The sequence below is a fragment of the Cavia porcellus genome, unplaced genomic scaffold (assembly GCF_034190915.1).
Source record: "Cavia porcellus strain 051 isolate PalLab524CR breed Dunkin Hartley unplaced genomic scaffold, mCavPor4.1 scaffold_7, whole genome shotgun sequence".
In the NCBI taxonomy this organism is placed as follows: Eukaryota; Metazoa; Chordata; class Mammalia; order Rodentia; family Caviidae; genus Cavia; species Cavia porcellus.
The window spans coordinates 42,915,653-42,934,229 of NW_026947490.1; the positions used below are offsets into that span (position 1 = coordinate 42,915,653).

At 37.4% G+C, this 18,577-nt stretch overlaps 1 long non-coding RNA gene across 4 annotated transcripts in view; it reads right to left on the reverse strand.

Annotated features, from left to right (window-relative positions):
- The window catches only part of LOC106026943 (uncharacterized), a 34,810-nt gene extending 18,121 nt beyond the window's left edge, over positions 1-16,689 (reverse strand). For all 4 annotated transcript variants that reach the window (XR_010048528.1, XR_001200540.2, XR_001200541.2 and 1 more), the window contains exon 1: positions 16,485-16,689. This is a non-coding gene — a long non-coding RNA (uncharacterized LOC106026943). The remainder of the gene's footprint in view (positions 1-16,484) is intronic.
- Positions 16,690-18,577: the final 1,888 nt, after the last annotated feature.

Below are 18,577 nucleotides of genomic sequence, written 5' to 3' on the forward strand. Positions count from 1 at the left end.
CACAGATGCTCCACATCCAGAAGGACTGCTAGTTTTCTCTTGCTGCACATATCCTCCCCTACCACCCCTACTTGATACACACAGAAGACATTTTTAGCCTCACCTAGCTCCTCTCAATTCTGTGTCTTACCCTTAAGTTACCATCCTCCCATCAGGAACTATTCTGTGCTATCTTCCATTCATACCCCCCATTCATACTCTATCCTATTGCTGCCCCAGGAGAATGTTTTGCAGAGTACATGTACAGTCCTTTGTCTTATGTCTGGCTTTTGGCTGGATTCAGTATAGAAAAGACTGGCAAAAACTGCAGCAGTTGGAAAAATGAGCTTCCTTGCCCAGTTATCTTTTTAGACTGGCTCTACCTGTAACCATCTCAGCTTTTCTGCCTTGGTCACTTTCCCATTACTGGGACAAAACACTGCACACTTACAATTTAAAATAGGAGAGGTTTATTTTTGCTCATGGTTTCACTCCAAGGATGACTGGCTCCAAAGCAGAAATAGGATGGCAGAGAGGCACGTAAAGGAAAATGTGCCATGGCAGTCAGAAAGCAGAGAGGGAAACCAGTGGTTGAATACAAGAATACAGGCTTTTAAGATACACTTTCAGGGCCCCACCTCCAACCAGGTGCCAGCTCTAATAGTCCGTTCAATTGCACTCATTAGTGTGTAAGTGTAGGACCTGTGTGATCCAAGCATCTTCCACCAAAGTGAGAATTTTGGAAACACTTTAGATTTAAGCTATAACATTTCCTCTTCAGGTTTCAAGGTAAGGACCACTTCTGGTCCACTAGCTTATGTTCCTACACTGCCTTTGATTATTTGTCACCCTTCTTTATGTTTGCCACATAAATCTTCAAATTGTCCTAATTTGAGTGTGCTCTTTCCTCTGAGGGCTGCTCTATGTGGTGATATGTTACTTTCCCCTGCTGTTAGTCTGGAGACAAGGACAGCCCCCCTCATAGTGGATTGAAGATGCATCCAGCAAAAAGGAAGCTTTATAAAGGAAGCCTATTTTTTGATGTGTACATTTTTGATATGATGTATCTCACAGCACAGAGTGGGCTTCTCATGGGATATTGTGACCACTTCAAAAGAACTGACTGATACAAATGTCCTCTAGAGGCCTCTCAACTGTTTCACTCTTGGTCTTTTTCTTTTTTTTCTTTCTTTTTTTTTTTTTTTTGTCTTTTTCATTTTTATCGGTACCGGGGATCGAACTCACAACCACCTGCTTGCAAGGCAGGTGCTTATGCCACTGAGCTAAACCTCCAGTCCCTCAACTGTTTCACTCTTGTCAATGCTCTCCATGTTAACATCTGATCCATTAGAGTTCGGCCTCCTCCCTTTAGTGGAATGTGGTAAAGTTTCCAATCTTGTTCCTTTTCTTAAGATTCTTCACTACATTCCACATTGTTATTGGGTACCATTTTTTCACCAAAAGACACTTTAACAGGGGAGCCTCTTTACGATGCAACTTCAGCTTACATAAAATTAGTGACTTCATTTGGTTACGCAGCACACACTGGAAAGAAACAAATAAAAGATGTTGTGGACCTTATAAGTAAAGCTTTAGAGAGAGTCCTAACTTTTCTGCTTAAAGCAGAGCGGTGTTACATACTTGTATAAACTGAAAATCCTTCTATCTGTTCCCCTTCTTCACCTCACCAATTGCTTCCAAATGTAGATACTCATTTGTAGATAACTATTAGTGATAAATGCTATTGAGATTTTGTAGACTGTATTCTTGAATTTATTCCACGATTATAATTTTTTTTCCTTGTTAACAGGATAACTTAAAACACACCTTTGTTACCTTTTCTTCAACATTAATCAGTACCTGTGTATTTTTTCATAGCAACACATACACACCTACACAAAGATCTAATCAGATGCAATAGGCTTAGTAATGTGCAAATTCTGGACTGAAATTGAGAAGAATGGGGGACATACAGTCAAAAGAATTCTTAGTTCACCAGATTATCATATAAGGATGCTCACTGAACACTTTAATTCACCCAAGTGGTGTCAGATATGAAATCTTTTGATTCTGAGGAATAAGCCTTTCTACAGAGGTGAGATGAATGCATTGCTGGTCTTTGGGATGAGCAATCACAGAAACTACTCATTTACATCTTTACACAAAGTTGTACTGGTCTTGGATTGTGTGCTCTCAAAGCTATTTTTTACCTTCTCTTGCTTTGCTGTATGATAAAGGAGGCTAACATTCACAGGTGAATTTCTGTGTTATCTAATCACCACATATTTGTAACACCTAAGGTCTTCAGGAGTTCTCTGATTTTTAGGAGATAAACCAGGACATGTCAGAAGTCTTCTGGGTAATAAAGTGACCAAGGGATGCTCTGGAGACACAAATATTTGTTGGGTCTTTTCTTTCTATTCCTCCTCCTTGTTCAACTGATAATAGCTAATAAAAGTGCATATGATGTGCCAGACACCGCTCTAAACACATAGGTATTTCTTATTAAGCCCACTTTTTAATAAAAAAAATGAGATCCAGAGATTTTTTAAGGAAGTTTTTAAGGATTATATAATTATTAAGGGGCCGAGCCCAGGCAAATATCCAGAGTCTGCAGTTATACTGCGATCGCACAGCAGATTTGTGAGTGGTAAGTTTTACATGAGTCAGCAGCAGTTCTGAGGCCCAAAGCTGATGGAAAAGTGGAATAATTGCATTTACATGGAAAGTCGTTTCCATATGAATGAATCTCAGCATTGGTAGTTCCTTCTTTTAGCTTTATTCTGAGGTTTCTTGGCCTGGGTTTCCCCTGCCGTAATATAAACTGGAGCACTGTACAAGTTGTGATGGGCAGAAATAGGCCTCAGAAGTTGATTGTGCTGGAAAACTCTGGCAAAGATCTAAATTGTTAATTTCATCTGTCAAGTAAGCCAGAATTTATTTGCTAGTTAGTGTTTCAACTTATTCAGTTTTCAACTATCCTTATTCTTTTTACAACTATCTAAGGGATCATGGGTTGGTAAGAAAGAGATAGCAAGGGGCTGGGGATTATCTCAGCGGCATAAGTGCCTTTCTTGCAAGCGCATGGTCATGAGTTCGATCCCTGGTACCGGTAAAAAAGAAAGAAAGAAAGAAAGAAAGAAAGAAAGAAAGAAAGAAAGAAAGAAAGAAAGAAAGAAAGAAGGAAGGAAATAGGGAGCGAAGAGAAATTCCAGAGCACGGTGAAAGGACCTACGCTGCACGGCAGTGGGATGAACAACTGATTCGCAAGCACAGGGTAGGCACATGAGGAGAAAAGGAAGTTGTATAGAGAATGTGATGCCTGGGTGACCTTGTAGGATGGTTAGTTTGTAACATGATTGTGGACAGGTAGGAAACAAGAAAGTAAAAGAAAGGAAGAAGATTAGAATTTAATTTAATTCAGCTGAAACACAGGATGCCCAGAGGATTGGTGGAAGAAGGTGGAGAGGGTGGCTGCCATCAGAGCAGGAGATTCACTGCTTTTATTATTCCAACTCGTTCCTCAGAGCAGCACATACAATGGCTGATGAACTGCATTTTATCTAGCCAGAAAGTGTCTGCAGATCACTAGTGGGAGGTGACAGGACTTTTGCAGTTACAAATACATCAAAAGAGTACAGAAAAGAAAAATAAGTAGCTTTCATGTTCTGTGATTTACTGCCTGCCCTTTATTATATAAAGGAGGATGCTTTTAATGCTTTTTAATATTTGCTAATATCTTCCTTGTGTTTTTCACCAAAGCAGGGGCAGAGTTCTCATATTTAATAGAGCTTTGTGTAACAAAACAAAACTCTCTAGTGCAGGTTTGTGGGTTTTATGTCTATGCTTCTGGTTATATTTTACTTATGGAGAATGAAAATAGTGCGTTATGATTGTTACAGAATTTGATTCTAAAATTATTTATCCTAATTTAGAGAGGAGTAGATGTTAAAGAATATCAAATAATGTTGCAGTGAGCAAACTGTGAAAATTTTACCTATTGGTAAGAATGGTGAGTGAAATTCTGCCTTATAAAGTGAAGCCCTGAATGGTGTAGCGATGGCCAGAAAAGGGTGGTCAGATATAATTAGAACAAATATGTTATTTAATGAAGGGCCTATTAATAAGGGTGTGGGCAGTGTGTTCAGCAGTTCCATGAACATTGCTGCAATCTGTGTGTTGTGACAGATTTAGTTCCAAAGGCATTTGGGAGTTATTTCTAGAATGAGAAGAATGTCATGGAGAGAAGGCCTTAAGGTCTCTCTCTTTCTCTCTCTCTCTCTCTCTCTCTCTCTCTCTCTCTCTCTCTTTCTCTCTTTCTTCTTCTTCTTCTTCTTCTTTTTCTTCTTCTTCTTCTTCTTCTTCTTCTTCTTCTTCTTTTTCTTCTTCTTCTTCTTCTTCTTCTTCTTCTTCTTCTTCTTCTTCTTCTTCTTCTTCTTCTTCTTCTTCTTGTTTTTCCTCCTCCTCCTCTTCCTTCTTCTCTCTCTCTCTCTCTCTTTCTTCTTCTTCTTCTTCTTCTTCTTCTTCTTCTTCTTCTTCTTCTTCTTCTTCTTCTTCTTCTTGTTTTTCCTCCTCCTCCTCTTCCTTCTTCCTCTCTCTCTCTCTCTCTCTCTCTCTCTCTCTCTCTCTCTCTCTCCCTTTCTCCTTTCCTTCCTTTTGAATTGAGAATTAAACACAGGTTCTTTGTACCGAACTATACCGCAACCCTTTATTATTTATTTATATTTTATTTTATTTTAATACAGTGTCTTACTAAGTCACCAGGTTGCTCGGGTGATTCTAAATTGCAGTTCTCCTGCCTCAGCTTCCCAGCATGAGAAATGTCCTTAAAAAGAGCTGTGACCTTTGTTGTAAGACACAACCAGGCTGTGATGACTCCTAAGAAAAGCAACAGGAAAATAAATATTCTGATCTCATTCTCTCCTACTATTCTTTCCTCACCATTCTTCCAACTCCTCCTTTAACTAAATCCAGAGCCAGAGGATGAGGGAGAACTCTTATTTGTCCCCATAGGCAAGCAGGAGTGATACAGAGAAAGTGAGGAAGAGTGTGTGTTAGGTTTCAACACCAAATAGGTATCTGGACTAGCGAATGATGGGGAAGATCTGGGGAGATGCAACTTGACAGAATCATGAGTGTATAAGTTAGAGCAAATGAAATACTTTGAAGGGTATTGAGTGAAGAAGCTACTGCAGTGATTTTCTATAGTTGAATTAAGGCATGAGAAATGGGGAAAGGAGGTTGTAAGAACTGGATATATTTTGGATATAGAAAGCAAAGGACATAAAGGAATATTTCCCAAGTCATGTCAATCCCAGAATACCCTGGCCAAGCTTTGTATTTGTACAATTATTAGCCATTCCAGGAACTGAGAAGAAGCCCTAGATGGTTCCAAGCAAGGCCTGATTTTGGGAAATAGGTAAATTTCTGCCTTCAGAAATGCCTTTCAATATTGATGGTACATCTTGTGCACTATGATTTATTTATTAAGATCTTGTTTTGATTATATGTGATTTTATGGAACACTTGGTGAATAAATATAGCAGAACCCAGACATAATCTGCTGTGCCAATTATAGATCTGCCATCAATTTTTGTGACTAATATTCTGAAGATGCAGCCCAGAGCCAAATAGGGGCTGTGGGCCCTTGAGATCTCCAACTCAACATACGTAAATTTAAAAATTGATTCCACCACACTGGGTAATATTTTGGGCTCATAAGGCTAAAGGGAAAAACCATTACCTCTCATCAGAGCTGGGTGCTGATGACAAATGAGTTCTCACAACTGCCAAGCAAACATACCCTGTGAAGGTTTTGTCACATTAGTGGATCTACCCTCGTGATTATTCAGGATGGAATGTGCTGATTTCTGTGAATGAGAACTTTCATGATTGCCAGTCACAGTGCACAGAAAATAGAGAAACCCAAACCCACTGCTGCTTCATTTTGATGGCATATAGCAGTTATCAAGACAGCTGGGCTTACCAGGAGCTGGTCTGGATGAAGGTGCCCAATAGAAAGTTCACTGCAAATGTGTGTGTGTGTGTGTGTGTGTGTGTGTGTGTGTGTGTGTATGCCCACTTAGTTTCACCTCTCTGACTTTACTCAGGGACAGCTTGTCCTCCAGCTATTGAATAACCAGGAGGCTTCACAACCACCTCTATCAAAGCTGACCAGCCTAGACAGGGACAGGGAAATTACTTGGCAGTTCCAAATCTATACCATGGTATTTTATAGTCAAAGCAATGACCTCACTTTTGGTCCCAGTGTTCTGTATTAATCAGCTTTTCCATGACTGGGACAAAATATCTGACATTGCCAATTTAAAGAAGGTGAGGATTGTTCTGATGCACAGTTTCCAAGATTTTAGTCCATGCTTGACTGACATCAAGGCAGGAAGATCAGGACAGAGGGACATGGTGGAGCAAAGCTGCTCACTTCATGGTAAACAAGAATCAGAGCACAGGGGAACATTGCCTAAGAAAATGAACCAGGGACCAAATTTAGCCCCCAAGGTAATGCCACCATGACCTTTCCAGGTGCATTCAGCAGTGTGCCTTACTAATCTCCCCAGAATCTCTGCAAGCAAGCTAGATGAGAATCACGATTAAAGACCCTGACAACCACCTTGCTGCTCTCTGCTTCTATGAGCTATTTTTTACTTTTATGAATATAACCTCTTTATACACTACATTTAGCTAGGATTATGTGGAGATTTTCCCTCTCACACACATATTTTGGCATAATAATTTACTTTTTGGGGATATGATGTTGATACTTTGTGCCAATGACATAGTTACCAGAAGTTTGAAGGAGGCTATCTGCAAAGAGTGGTTTTGAGGTGCTGGGCTGGGACTCCATTAGGACTGATGCTGGCACAGGATCTCCAAATGATGGAGGGGAAACATTATAACTCCCAGACTACTAGATGTCAGCTAATTAAGTTCATGTTTCCCAAAGCTGAAGAATGAACTCCAAAGAACAGCAGAGGTCAAGAATAGGAAATATTTATTGAGGAACACCGCTCCTGAGAAGCAGCAGGGGGCCTTAGTGAGTTGCCAAAGTCCTTGATTTCTGGATGAAGTTTTATAGAGCAAATTCACAAAGTGGATACAACCTGGAACAAAATTATGATCAACCTCCACTTAGGTAATATTGATCCAATGGACAAGTAAGTCATGAAGCAAGTGTACGTGGAAAGGACAAAAACATTTTCAGAAAGAGATGAGTCTGAGGGTCTTGGTCACCCACTGAGGTAACTGGTGTCTATCTAGATTACATTCGATTAGGTGTTACTTCTTATCTTTTCCGGAGGCATGTAGGCCTGGTCATTCCATCTTCATCTTGAGGTCTGATCTCCAACAGATGTGCCTCTGGTCACAGCTGTAATGTGTTTTTATCATTTATATTAACTTTCCCAAGGGTCCAGCCCCATCTGACTGCTTATAGTATTTCTACCCTTCTTAGCTGATTATAATAGCTCAACAGCAAATTATAGATTTAGAGCTGCCAAGTAATTTCCCTATCAAAGCTCTGATCTGCTTCTGTAGAGGTGCTTGTGAAGAATAAGTGAGATTTTATAAAAGAAAATCAAGAGGAGATGATAAAGAGGAGAAAAGATTTCAGATTAAAAATCCAAACTTCCTTGAATATCATTCTGTGCATATTATACCTTCAATGCAGACCATAAATGAGTTTTGTGCTTCATAGTCTATGGTCTGAGGTTGCAGACACAGAACTTCTCAATGCAGTTGGTAGCTTCTTCAGCAGTTCTTTTTACCTCACCTTCATTGTGTTGTGTGTAAGCTTATCAGAGTTGGATTTTTTCTATGAAAGTCCTAATAGCTTTCTAAAGTTCTATTTATCTAACAGAGTAGACTCATTGAGAGGTTTAACGTTCTGCTTCCAATGTGCCACATGTTCTTGCCTATGGATCATGTAGAATAAAAGGAAAAATCCGACTCCTTAATGAACATAAACTCACTGTGAGAAGCATCACTGTTGCCAATATATATCACTGATGAAAACTCAATAATAAAGCTAAATATAATTCGATAAAGTTATAGTGATAGATCTCTAATACAAAAAAATGTGTAGTGAAAAACAACAACAAAAAAAAAAAAAAAGGAAAGAAAAACAGATCCAACCCCCCCCCCCAAAGTGCTTCAAAGGCTTCTTAGGACTGCATACAGAGACCTTTTGCTGGCTCTGTCCTGACAGGTTTTCAAAACATCAATCAGAACATGATTTTTCAGACACCAATAATTTACAATATTGCCTATTTAAATTTACAAAATTTCATTGGCACATATGTTTCCTACAGTCTCTCCTTTATTTTACTCTTTATTTATAGTTTAAGTTTCTCATATAAGTGAGATAATGTGATAGGCTGGTGTCTGACTTATTTCACTTAAATATGATTTCAAATTCCATCCATTTTCCTACAAATGAAAAGATTCCATTATTCTTTATGGCTGAGTAAAATTCCATTTTGTATATATCCCTGATTTGGGCCTGCAAACGCTGATTAGAGAGACAAAGGGAAAATGTGAGGGACTGAGAATGTCTTTGTGGAGGGGCAGGGGACTTCACCAAAATCAACCCCAAACTGACTTGAGCTCCCAGATTTCTTTAAGAACAACAATGGCACAGGCTTCTGCTGAGCACGGAGCTCTGTTTTACGTTAGCAATGCATAGTGAACATTTGACTGAATTAGTACTTTTATCTGATTGTCCCCTAGGGAACTTCCTTGTCTTCCCTGCAACACTGATTTCAGCTATCTCTGCTTGAGTTGGCAAAATATCCTGAATTCAAGATATTCCAGCTGTAGTCTTCTGCAGCTGAGCATATATTGAGCTGTTGGGTAAAACAGGGAACTGTATATATATCAGATATATAATATATGACATATATCACATTTTTGAAAATGTTTATTCATTTATCTGTTTAGGAGGAAACTAAACTATTTACATATTTTAGTTATTGTGAATTGAACTTTTATATACATAGATATACAGGTATTACTGTAGAGTATGACTTCAGCACTTCTGGAATATACCCAGAAGAGTGTATCTGGGTGAAATGGATTTTTATTTTACTTTACATTTTTTTAAGAGTTGATTCTCACCAACAATGTCAAAGGGTTCCTTGCTCCTCACATTTTTGCCAATATCTATTGTTTTTGTGTTCTTGATGATAACCATTCTGAGTGGAGTAAGATAGAATTTCAAGATTGTTTTGATTTGCATTTCTCTAATGATCAAAGGTGCTGAACATTTTGCATGTAAGTATTGGCCATCTGTATTTCCTCTCTTCAGAAGTGTCTATTCATTTCACTTGTTCATATTTTGAGTGAGTTGTTTGGGTTTTTTGGGGGGGTTATAATCTTTGAGCTTTTAAAAACATATTCTGGTTATTAGTTCTTTCTCAGCGTTGAAATATATTTTATTAGCATTGATTAATTTTACAAATATTGGGTTTAGATGTGATGTTTTCACGCATGGAATTGAGATATTTTGAATCATTTCCATCTCCTCTATTAATTTCTTATGTCCTCCAATCCCTGCCTTATTTCCCTCTTTTTGTCTAACAGTCTCACTTTTACTTTCAGTCCATTTTTATTTTAGATTCATATATTAGGGAAATATTTAATATGATTATCTCTACTTCCATTCATTTTCCTGAAAGTCATATATCTCACTTGTTTTCCGGTTCATCCATTAATGGAAACCTAGGCTGGTTCCATAACTTGGCTATTGTGAATTGTACTGCAATAAACATGGGTACATAAGTATCCTTACAGTGTGCTGACTTTAAGTCTTTCAGATATATACCAAAGAATATTAAACCTAAGTCATACATTTTAGTTACATTCTTTCAGGAGCACAATAGTGACTTTCCACAGTGGTTGTACTCATTTACATTCCCATCAGCATATCAGAAGGGTTTCTTTTTACCCGTATCCTTGCCAGCAATTTTTTGAACTCTTGGTGATAGTCATTCTAATTGAAGATGGAATCCCAATGTATTTTTTGTTTGTTTTTGACTAATATCTAAAAGGGTTCCATAGTTTTTCATATAATAATTGGTCATTTTTATTTATTTTTTTAAATTTGTAAAGATAGTACTTTATTAACCAAATGTTTATACTCTTCTTAGAACAAATTTTATAGTGATTCAACATGCTATACTCTATAAAAAGTATATTATAGAATATTCAAGCTAAAATAGTATCATCTAAAAGTATGCTAACTTTACTTTCATTTGCAAACTAGCAAAGACAATTTTTAAAATTCAGTTAGTCATTTGTCAGAGTATTTTCCCTCCTTCACTTCTTTCTCCTTTTCTTTTCCCTTCACTTTGCCTTACATTCTTTAGTTCCTTATACATTCTACATATTCATCATCTGTCAAGAGAATAGCTGGCCAACATTTGCATCTATTCTGTAGAATCCCTCTTCACTCTGCTGATTGCTTCCTTTGCAGTGTAGATACAGAAATTTGATGCACTCTTATTTGTGGATTCTTATTATTTTCTGTGTTGTTGAAGTCTTACTCAGGAAGCTTTTGCCTGTGCCTATGCCTGTGCCTTCAAAAAGTTCTTCTTTATTTTCTTTAGCAACTTTAAACCCAGTTTCAGTCTTCTAAATATGAACGCCCAGCTTGCCCAACAGAATTTGCTAGTGAGGCAGGGTATGTGGTTGGCACATATGTCCAGAAGCAGATGGCTGTGGTTGCATGTATTTGTTTTTGTATCCTATATTCCCTTCCATTGGTATACGTGTCTATTTTTGGTGTTTGTGTAAGGACCATGCTGTTAGTATGACTTTGAGGTATAATTTGAAATAACATATTACAATGCTTTCAAATTTTCTCCTTTTATGATTTCTTTGGCTATTTTTGGGTCTTTTGTGCTTCTACATAAATTTTAGGATTCTTGTCTTTTCTGTCAAGGATGTCATCAGAATTCTGAGCTACACTGATTCTATTGACCATTTTTTCTGACATGGTCACTTTAATAATATTAATTCTTCTAATTCATGGACATGGAATGTCTTTCTACTTTCCAGTGTCATCTTAAATTCCTTTAATATACATTCTTAAATTTTTATTGCAGATACCTCTTTTCTTTTTTAGTTAGATTGATTTGTGGATATCTTTTGAAGCAATTATGAATACACTTTTTACTGATTATTTTCTTAGTATGTTTATTATGGGTGTAAAGGAAATCAATTTATCTTCTATTGTTGATTCTATATTGCACTACTTTCCTGAACTTGTCAGCTTGGAAATTCTTTTGGTGGAGTGTATATGGTCTTTTAAGTACACAATCATATTATCCGCAACTAAAGATAATTTGACTCCTTTCTCTCATATTTGTGTCCATTTTATTTCTTTTTCTTGCCTTCAGACTTGGCTGAAATTTCAAGTAATATACTGAATAAGGGTGAAGAGAGTGCACGTTCATGTCTCATTCTTGATTTTAGAGGAAATGCTTTCATTTTTATGACATAATTTGATGAATGCTGTAGATTTTTCTGGTATAACCTTTATTATATTATGGTATGTTACCTCAAGATCTAATTTGTTCAGGGATTTTTCTGTGAAGGGATGTTGAATATTACTGAAGGATTTTTCTGTGTCAAATAAGATAATCAGGTGATTTTTATTCTTGATTCTCTTTATTTTATTCATAACATTTGTTGATTCATGTATGTTGAACTATTCTTGAATCTCTTAAAATAAACCGAATATATCTTTTTAATGCATTGTTAAACTCTGTCTACAAGAAGTTAATTTAGGGTTTTTTTTAATATCTACATTTAATTACCAGGATTATTTTTGTTGTCTTTGTCTGGTTTTGGTGATATCGGTCTTATAGGATGAGTTTGGAAGTGGTGAGTCCTTAAAAGGTGTGATAAAATTCAGTACTGAATTTGCTTCCCTGGTCCTAAGCTTCATTTTCTTTCTTTCTTTCTTTTTTTTTTTTTTTTTTTTTTGGTACCTAGTACTGAATTCAGTACCTTGCACTTGCCAGCTAAACCATATCCCTGGCTCTCCTAAGCTTCTTTATTGATGATGCTTTTTATTACTTCTTCAATTTCCTTACTTGTTATTGACCCATTTAAGTATTTTATGTCTTCTTATTTTAATTTTGGTAGATTGTATAGATGTGGAAATTTGCACATTCTTCTAGATTTTTCATATAATTTTCAAAATTGTCCCTATTGATCCTCTGATTTTCAGTGCTGTTTATTTTTAAATCCCTGTGTTTCTTAATTCACTGTATTGATTTGGGTCTTCTCATTTAATTGGATAGTTTGAATAAAGGGTTTTCAATATCATTTATCTTTTCAAAGAACCGAATTTGTCTCCTTTTTTGTTTATATTGTTCACTTTATCTCCATTACATCAATTTTATGCATTTCTTTACTAATTCTTTCCTTCTGTTAGGTTTGATTTTGGTTGTTTCTTTCCAAGACAATGGGATCCATAATTAGGTTATTTCATATCTTTCTGACTGTTTGATATAGGCACTGATAGCTATACAAAATTCCCTTTTAGAATTATATTCGTATCCTAGAGATTCTTTTTGGTTGTATTGTTATTTTCATTTAATCTCAGGCATTTTAAAATTTTTCTATTGATTTCTTCAACGACCAACTGATTGCTCAATCTCCATGTATTTGGGCAGTTCCTATAGTTTCTCTTGCTGTTTATTTACAGTTCCATTCCATTATGAAATGATATGACATAATTTTAACTTTTTAGATTTGTTAACAGTTTCTTTATACAATCAAATACGGTGTCTTCTGGGGGAACAACTCATGTCCTTATAAAAACTGCTTTCTCTAGTTGTTGACTAAAACTTTCCTTAAATGTCTGTTAAGTCTAAGGTATAGTTCATCTCATGATTCTTTGCTAGAATTGTTTGTCTGATTGACCTGTCCATGGGCAAGAGTTGAATTTTATAGTAACTCAGTATTATTGTATCAGATACCATGAGTTCTTTTGCACCTACTATTTGCTTTATTAAATTGGATACATTAATACACAGTATGTATATGTTTCTATTGTTATATCTCTTTTGGGTGCATTGTTATGTTTGCCAATATAAACTGGTTTCCTTTTTCTCTTGTAATTAATTTTGCCTTATATCCTACTTTGTTTCATATGAGTAAAGCTACTCCTGCTTATTTTCAGATCAATTTTCATAAAACTTTGTTTTTACTTAGTGTATCTTTCTTAGTAAGGTATGTTTCTCGAAAGTAAGAAGAGTTGAGTCTTATTTTTAAGCCAACCTGCATGTCCACTTCTTTTAAATGGAAAAATAAGATCATTTACATTCAGAGTTATTATAGAAAATCCTAGTTATTTCATTATGTAGTTATAGTGTTTGATTCTCTTCTTTCTCAATAACTGATGTATTTTCCACTTTTGTGTGTAGGATTCCTTTAAGTTTATTCTTTAATGATGTTTCAGTGGTCATTAATTTCTTTGTTTACAGTTCTTGTGGAAATTTTCTATTTTTTCTTCAATTTGAAAGGTAAATTTCCTGCATTTAATAACCTATATTAATTGATATTTTCTTTCAGAGCTTGAAATATATCATTTTGTGATCTTCTAACTTTTAGATTTTCTACAGATAGGTCTTCAGTTATTCTTACGGGTCTGTCCCTATATGTGACTTGGGAATTTCTTTTTCTCACCTTTCAATATTGTTTACCTTATTCGTATGCTTGGAATTTTAACAATAATATGCCTTAGGGAAATAATTTTATGGTCATGCTTCTTAATGGTTCTAAATGTGTATTATATATGGATAGCTACATATTCTCCACAATTTTGGAATTTTCTATTATTTCATTGAAATATATTTTTCTTTCTTTTCTTTCTTTCTTTCTTTCTTTCTTTCTTTCTTTCTTTCTTTCTTTCTTTCTTTCTTTCTTTCTTTCTTTCTTACTGGGGGTTAAACTCACAACCTCACACTTGCCAGGCAGGTACTTAGCTATTGAGCTGAATCTCCAGCCCTGAAATGTATTTTCTATTCAGTGAAGTTAGTGTGAATTTCAACACTATCTTCATCATAGTCTTTTGAACATATCCCAGATTTTTTGGATGCTTTGTTAGTAGCTTGTTATTTTTTATTTACTAGTGTCTGCATGTGATAATTCATCAACTTTATTCTTGAGCCCAGAAATTCTATCCCCTGCTTCAGATTTTTATTTGACTGGTAAGTCTTTTCATTTCCAAGATTTTTATTTGGCTCTTCTTCAGAATCTTTATCTTTTATTTTGTATTGTTGATTCATATCCTGCAAAAGCTTCCCTAATTAATTCAACTGTTTATTAAAATACTTTTTAACCTTACTGGTCATGTAAAAATCATTCCTGAATTCCTTGTCCACCTTTTTATCCATTTGAATCTTTGTGTTGTTACTGGTGAGTTAGTTACCTTTGGTAAAGCCATGTTGCCTTGTTTTATAATCCTGTTTTGTACTGAGATTTGTGCATGGCTATGTTGTATTCCTCTCCATTTCACTGAATAACTATTTGTCAACTGTCTAGATTTCAGGCTTTGGAGAGGCTGTAAATGTTATTCTGTTTCCCTGAAATAAAACTTTCCTTCAACACAAGTTCCAGCATGATTTAGAAGAGACAGCCCTGAAAACTAGCCCTATTGCATTTTATGCCAAGTGGGGAAGCATAGAACCTGCATCGGCTCTGCCATTTGGAACTTCCTGTAAAGACATTCTTTTTTCCTCACTATGCACCTTGAGTGAATTAAAGCATGGGAAACATTTGATCATGTCATTTTCCAAGCTTTTCTAGAATTTCTTTTTTTATTTAGAGAAAAATAAAACAAAAAGGGTAGAAATAATACAAAATTTCAAAAAACAATAACACTAAGAAATCACTAGTTGATAAATCATATGTTATCTTAGAAGTAGTTGTACAAGTTACAAAATCAAAACATAAAGAGTAGACAGACAATCAAACAATGACAGTACAAGATATTCTGTTTGACAAACTAACAAAAATGTAGTAGTAAGGTTATCTATCTTACAAATTTAAACATACATACAATTATATACTTTAGAGCTGTTTCCTTATCTTTCATTATTACAATATTTATTATGCATTTTGGATATGAAGAAATGTATACCATCACTGGTCATTTGAGAAATGCAAATTAAAACAGCATTGGGATTTCATCTCACTCTAGAAAGAATGGCTGCCATCAAGAAACCCACAGATAACAAGTGTTGGTGAGGCTATGGAGAAAAAGAAGCACTTTCCACTATTTATGGGCGTGTATACTGGTGCAGCCACTGTGGAAATCAGTATGGAGATTCCTCAAAAAACTAGGATTGAAACTTGCATTCAATCTAGCTATTGAAATCCAGCTATTCAATTCAGAAAAATTTAAAAGGTCGTGTCACAGTGATATATGTGCACCCATATTTATAGCAGCACAATTTTCAATAGCTAAATCTTGGAAACAACCAAAATGCCTGACAACTGCAGAGTGTATGAAAAGGATGTGGTGTTTTTATATCAAGGAATATTACTCAGCTATAATAAGGATGATCTTGAGGCTTTTATAGGTAAATGGAGGCAACTAGAGACTATCCTCATAATTGAAATAAATCAGACTCATATTTGTAAGTATCACATTGTTTCTCTAGAATAGAAAATAATAAAACCTGAAAGAGTAATAAGATCCAAAATGGATAATAGAATGTTTTACAACTGCATATGGGCAATATGATTGTGAGTGTAAATTAAGATTAGGTTGACTGGGCTAAGACATGCCTAGACATGCCTAGCAAAATACGCTTCTGGGTATGTTTGTGTGGGTCCTGAAGTCTTAATTTTTGGTGCTAGATCGTATATCTGGTTCCTTCCTCTGAAGTGCTCTCTTCTACTTTTCTGTCGCAAAGAAGAAAGAAAATCCTGAATAAATAAATTTTCTCTGCAAAAGATGGCTGGAAAGGAATAAAAATGTTGTGACTGGAATTGTCTAAAGCTACTAAAGACCTTGAAGGCCCTGTGGCTATATGAACACTTTCAGCAATGTTTCCAAAACTCAGTCATTAAGATAAAATTTAAAATACAGTGCCATATATCTGGGTAAATGCTTTGATTGTGGGGACAAAATGGAATCAATAAATAGTTCTTAAATACACAGGGCCAGGTACAGTTTTTTGAAACAAAATTATGGTGCCAGGAAAAACAAACAAACACACAAACAAACCAACACAATGCCCCTCTGGCTTTGCATTTATCTTACAGCAAGTTGCCTATGAGGCACCCCCATCCCAAGGCAGCTCCTAACCTCCTATAACACCAGACTCCTGTGTCTTAGCTGTACTAGTCTTTTATTCTTCCATGCTGATATTTTTACAGATGTATGTATAATATGTATATGTATCTGATACACAGCATCTACTTACATACAATGATTTTGGAATACACGTCAAATAAAAGCTAAAGGGTCCTACCTCCAGGTGCTCATAATATCAGTCTCCGAGAGGTAGAGCGGTAAAAAAGGAGGCCTGGATGTGGTGGAGCTGTGACCTCACCTCCAGGTACAAGGTAGCTCTCTGGAAGGTTTGACTCATGGAAACTTTTCTGAGCTTTGGCCAGTGGAGGGACTGAGGTCTATTTTAGAAACCACACTTGGTTCCATCTAGGACAAAGGCTTCTTCTTGGCACTGCTGGCACTGGTCAGGAGGTGATGCAGCACTCCAGGGGATTTCTGCAACCCTGGGGGCTGCAACCCACCAACTAGGATATGAAAGTGTACCTGCACATCTGTTCATCCAAACTGAGTCTTGTTCCCCATTGAATACATATCAGCATCAGCAGGATAGGCTGGGGTTTGATCTCACGTTAGTTGGGGCTCAGGCTCCAGGGCTGGTGGCCTTTTACTTTGAAGGTCTCCACTCCTGGGCAGAGCCAGGAGCAGAAGTCATAAGAGCTAAGTGTGTTCTGGCTACTTGTAGAGTACTTCTCAAAGGACACTGAAGGGTCTGGTTCTCCTGCCAGGTAAAAGCAGGGATGATCAGCACTGTGCTCCCATCCTCCACCTCCATAGCTATTCTCAGGCTGTACCCCAAAGGGTCTGTCCCACTCCCAAAGTTAAGACAACTAACTTTAGCAGAAATAGAGCAGCCATATGGGGACCAGAATCAAGACAAGCACACAAAAGGGTGAGTATCAAGATAAGGATGGCACCCAGGTCTTCCATGAGCTGCTAAAGGTGAGCCTCAGTGAGGGTAGAGAGTGGCTCCCCTAGTCTTATCTTGGGGGTAGGAAGCTTAAGCATGGCTCCCAAATGACCTGCTGCCTACTCCCCATCTTATAGGGAGGGTGTCACTCACCACTCACTCCAGGAGCTGGGGCTACTATGGGAACACAAGGTTGGCTCTCAGTCTGGTGGGAACACATACCCTACAGGGACTAGTATGCTAGTGGCCAAAGGACAGTGTGCTCACAAGTCTTGTGTGAGCATGGCCAGCTTCACCTTGTGGTTTCCCTTTAGCACTTTGAAAGGTTCTCCACAGGACACTGGAGGATGGCAGGTTCCCTACATGAATATCTCCTAGAGTAGAAATGGATGGAGCAGCTTCAGGCGATAAGCAAGCACATTCCCCCAGCACCACCCCTCATCCATCAGCAGAGTTGCCAACAGTGGGTTATGTTGAGGCACCAGTGGTCACCAGGGAAACAGACTAGGGATGTGCTGTGGATCATAAGTGCACACAGAGACTGCTGCCCAAGAGGACCAAGGCTTTGAAGTTGTGGAGAATGTGACTGCTCCTTGTTCTATCAACAGTGCTCCCCAACCCTCTCCCATCAGGTGACATACACAAGTCACGTGCTCAATATGGAAAGGAGGCAACATTAAGGAGGGGTCAGCTAGCCTGCAAGAGGGAGAGGGAGGACTACTAAGTGTGAACTGCTAAGTAACCCAAGTAACTGGGCCCTTAACCCTCCATACTGGTTTCCACTCTGGTTGAGTGGTGCTCAGTTACCTCAGTCCAGGCCAGCTTTCAAGGCCCAGCTCCATCTAGACCTCGGAGAAGTCCTCCTAGCTTGCTCTGTTTCCTTCTTCATGAGGAAGAAGTGTGTCTGTCACCTTCAGGGCTCTTGCCCTGTTCCATGTGTGGATTAGAATTTGGTATTGATTCTCTGTGACATATTGATTTCATGTGATATAGAGCATCTTCTGCATGGTAGAGGAGCATAGACCCATCTTGAGGGACTCTTCAGCCAACAGAGTACTATAGTCATCACCACCGGGATGAAGAGGAAGTTATACCACCCACCCTGCCCGTAGCAGGGGATGTCTGTCTCCCTTCTGCCAGCCCCACTTGCTTCTGCCTGCTCCTCTTTGCCTGCAACAACAAGGATGTGATTGCTGCAGCCTCTCACTAGACTCCCAGGTATGGCGCTTTAGAGATCAGAGGGAGTGAAGAAGGGGTCTTGGTCCTCTGAGGGGAAAGAGAGTCTTAAGGCCAGGTTTTTACTGCTCACCTCAAGGAAGCTATAGTCACAGATCTCTTGAATTGCTATCAAGTGTAAATAGCCC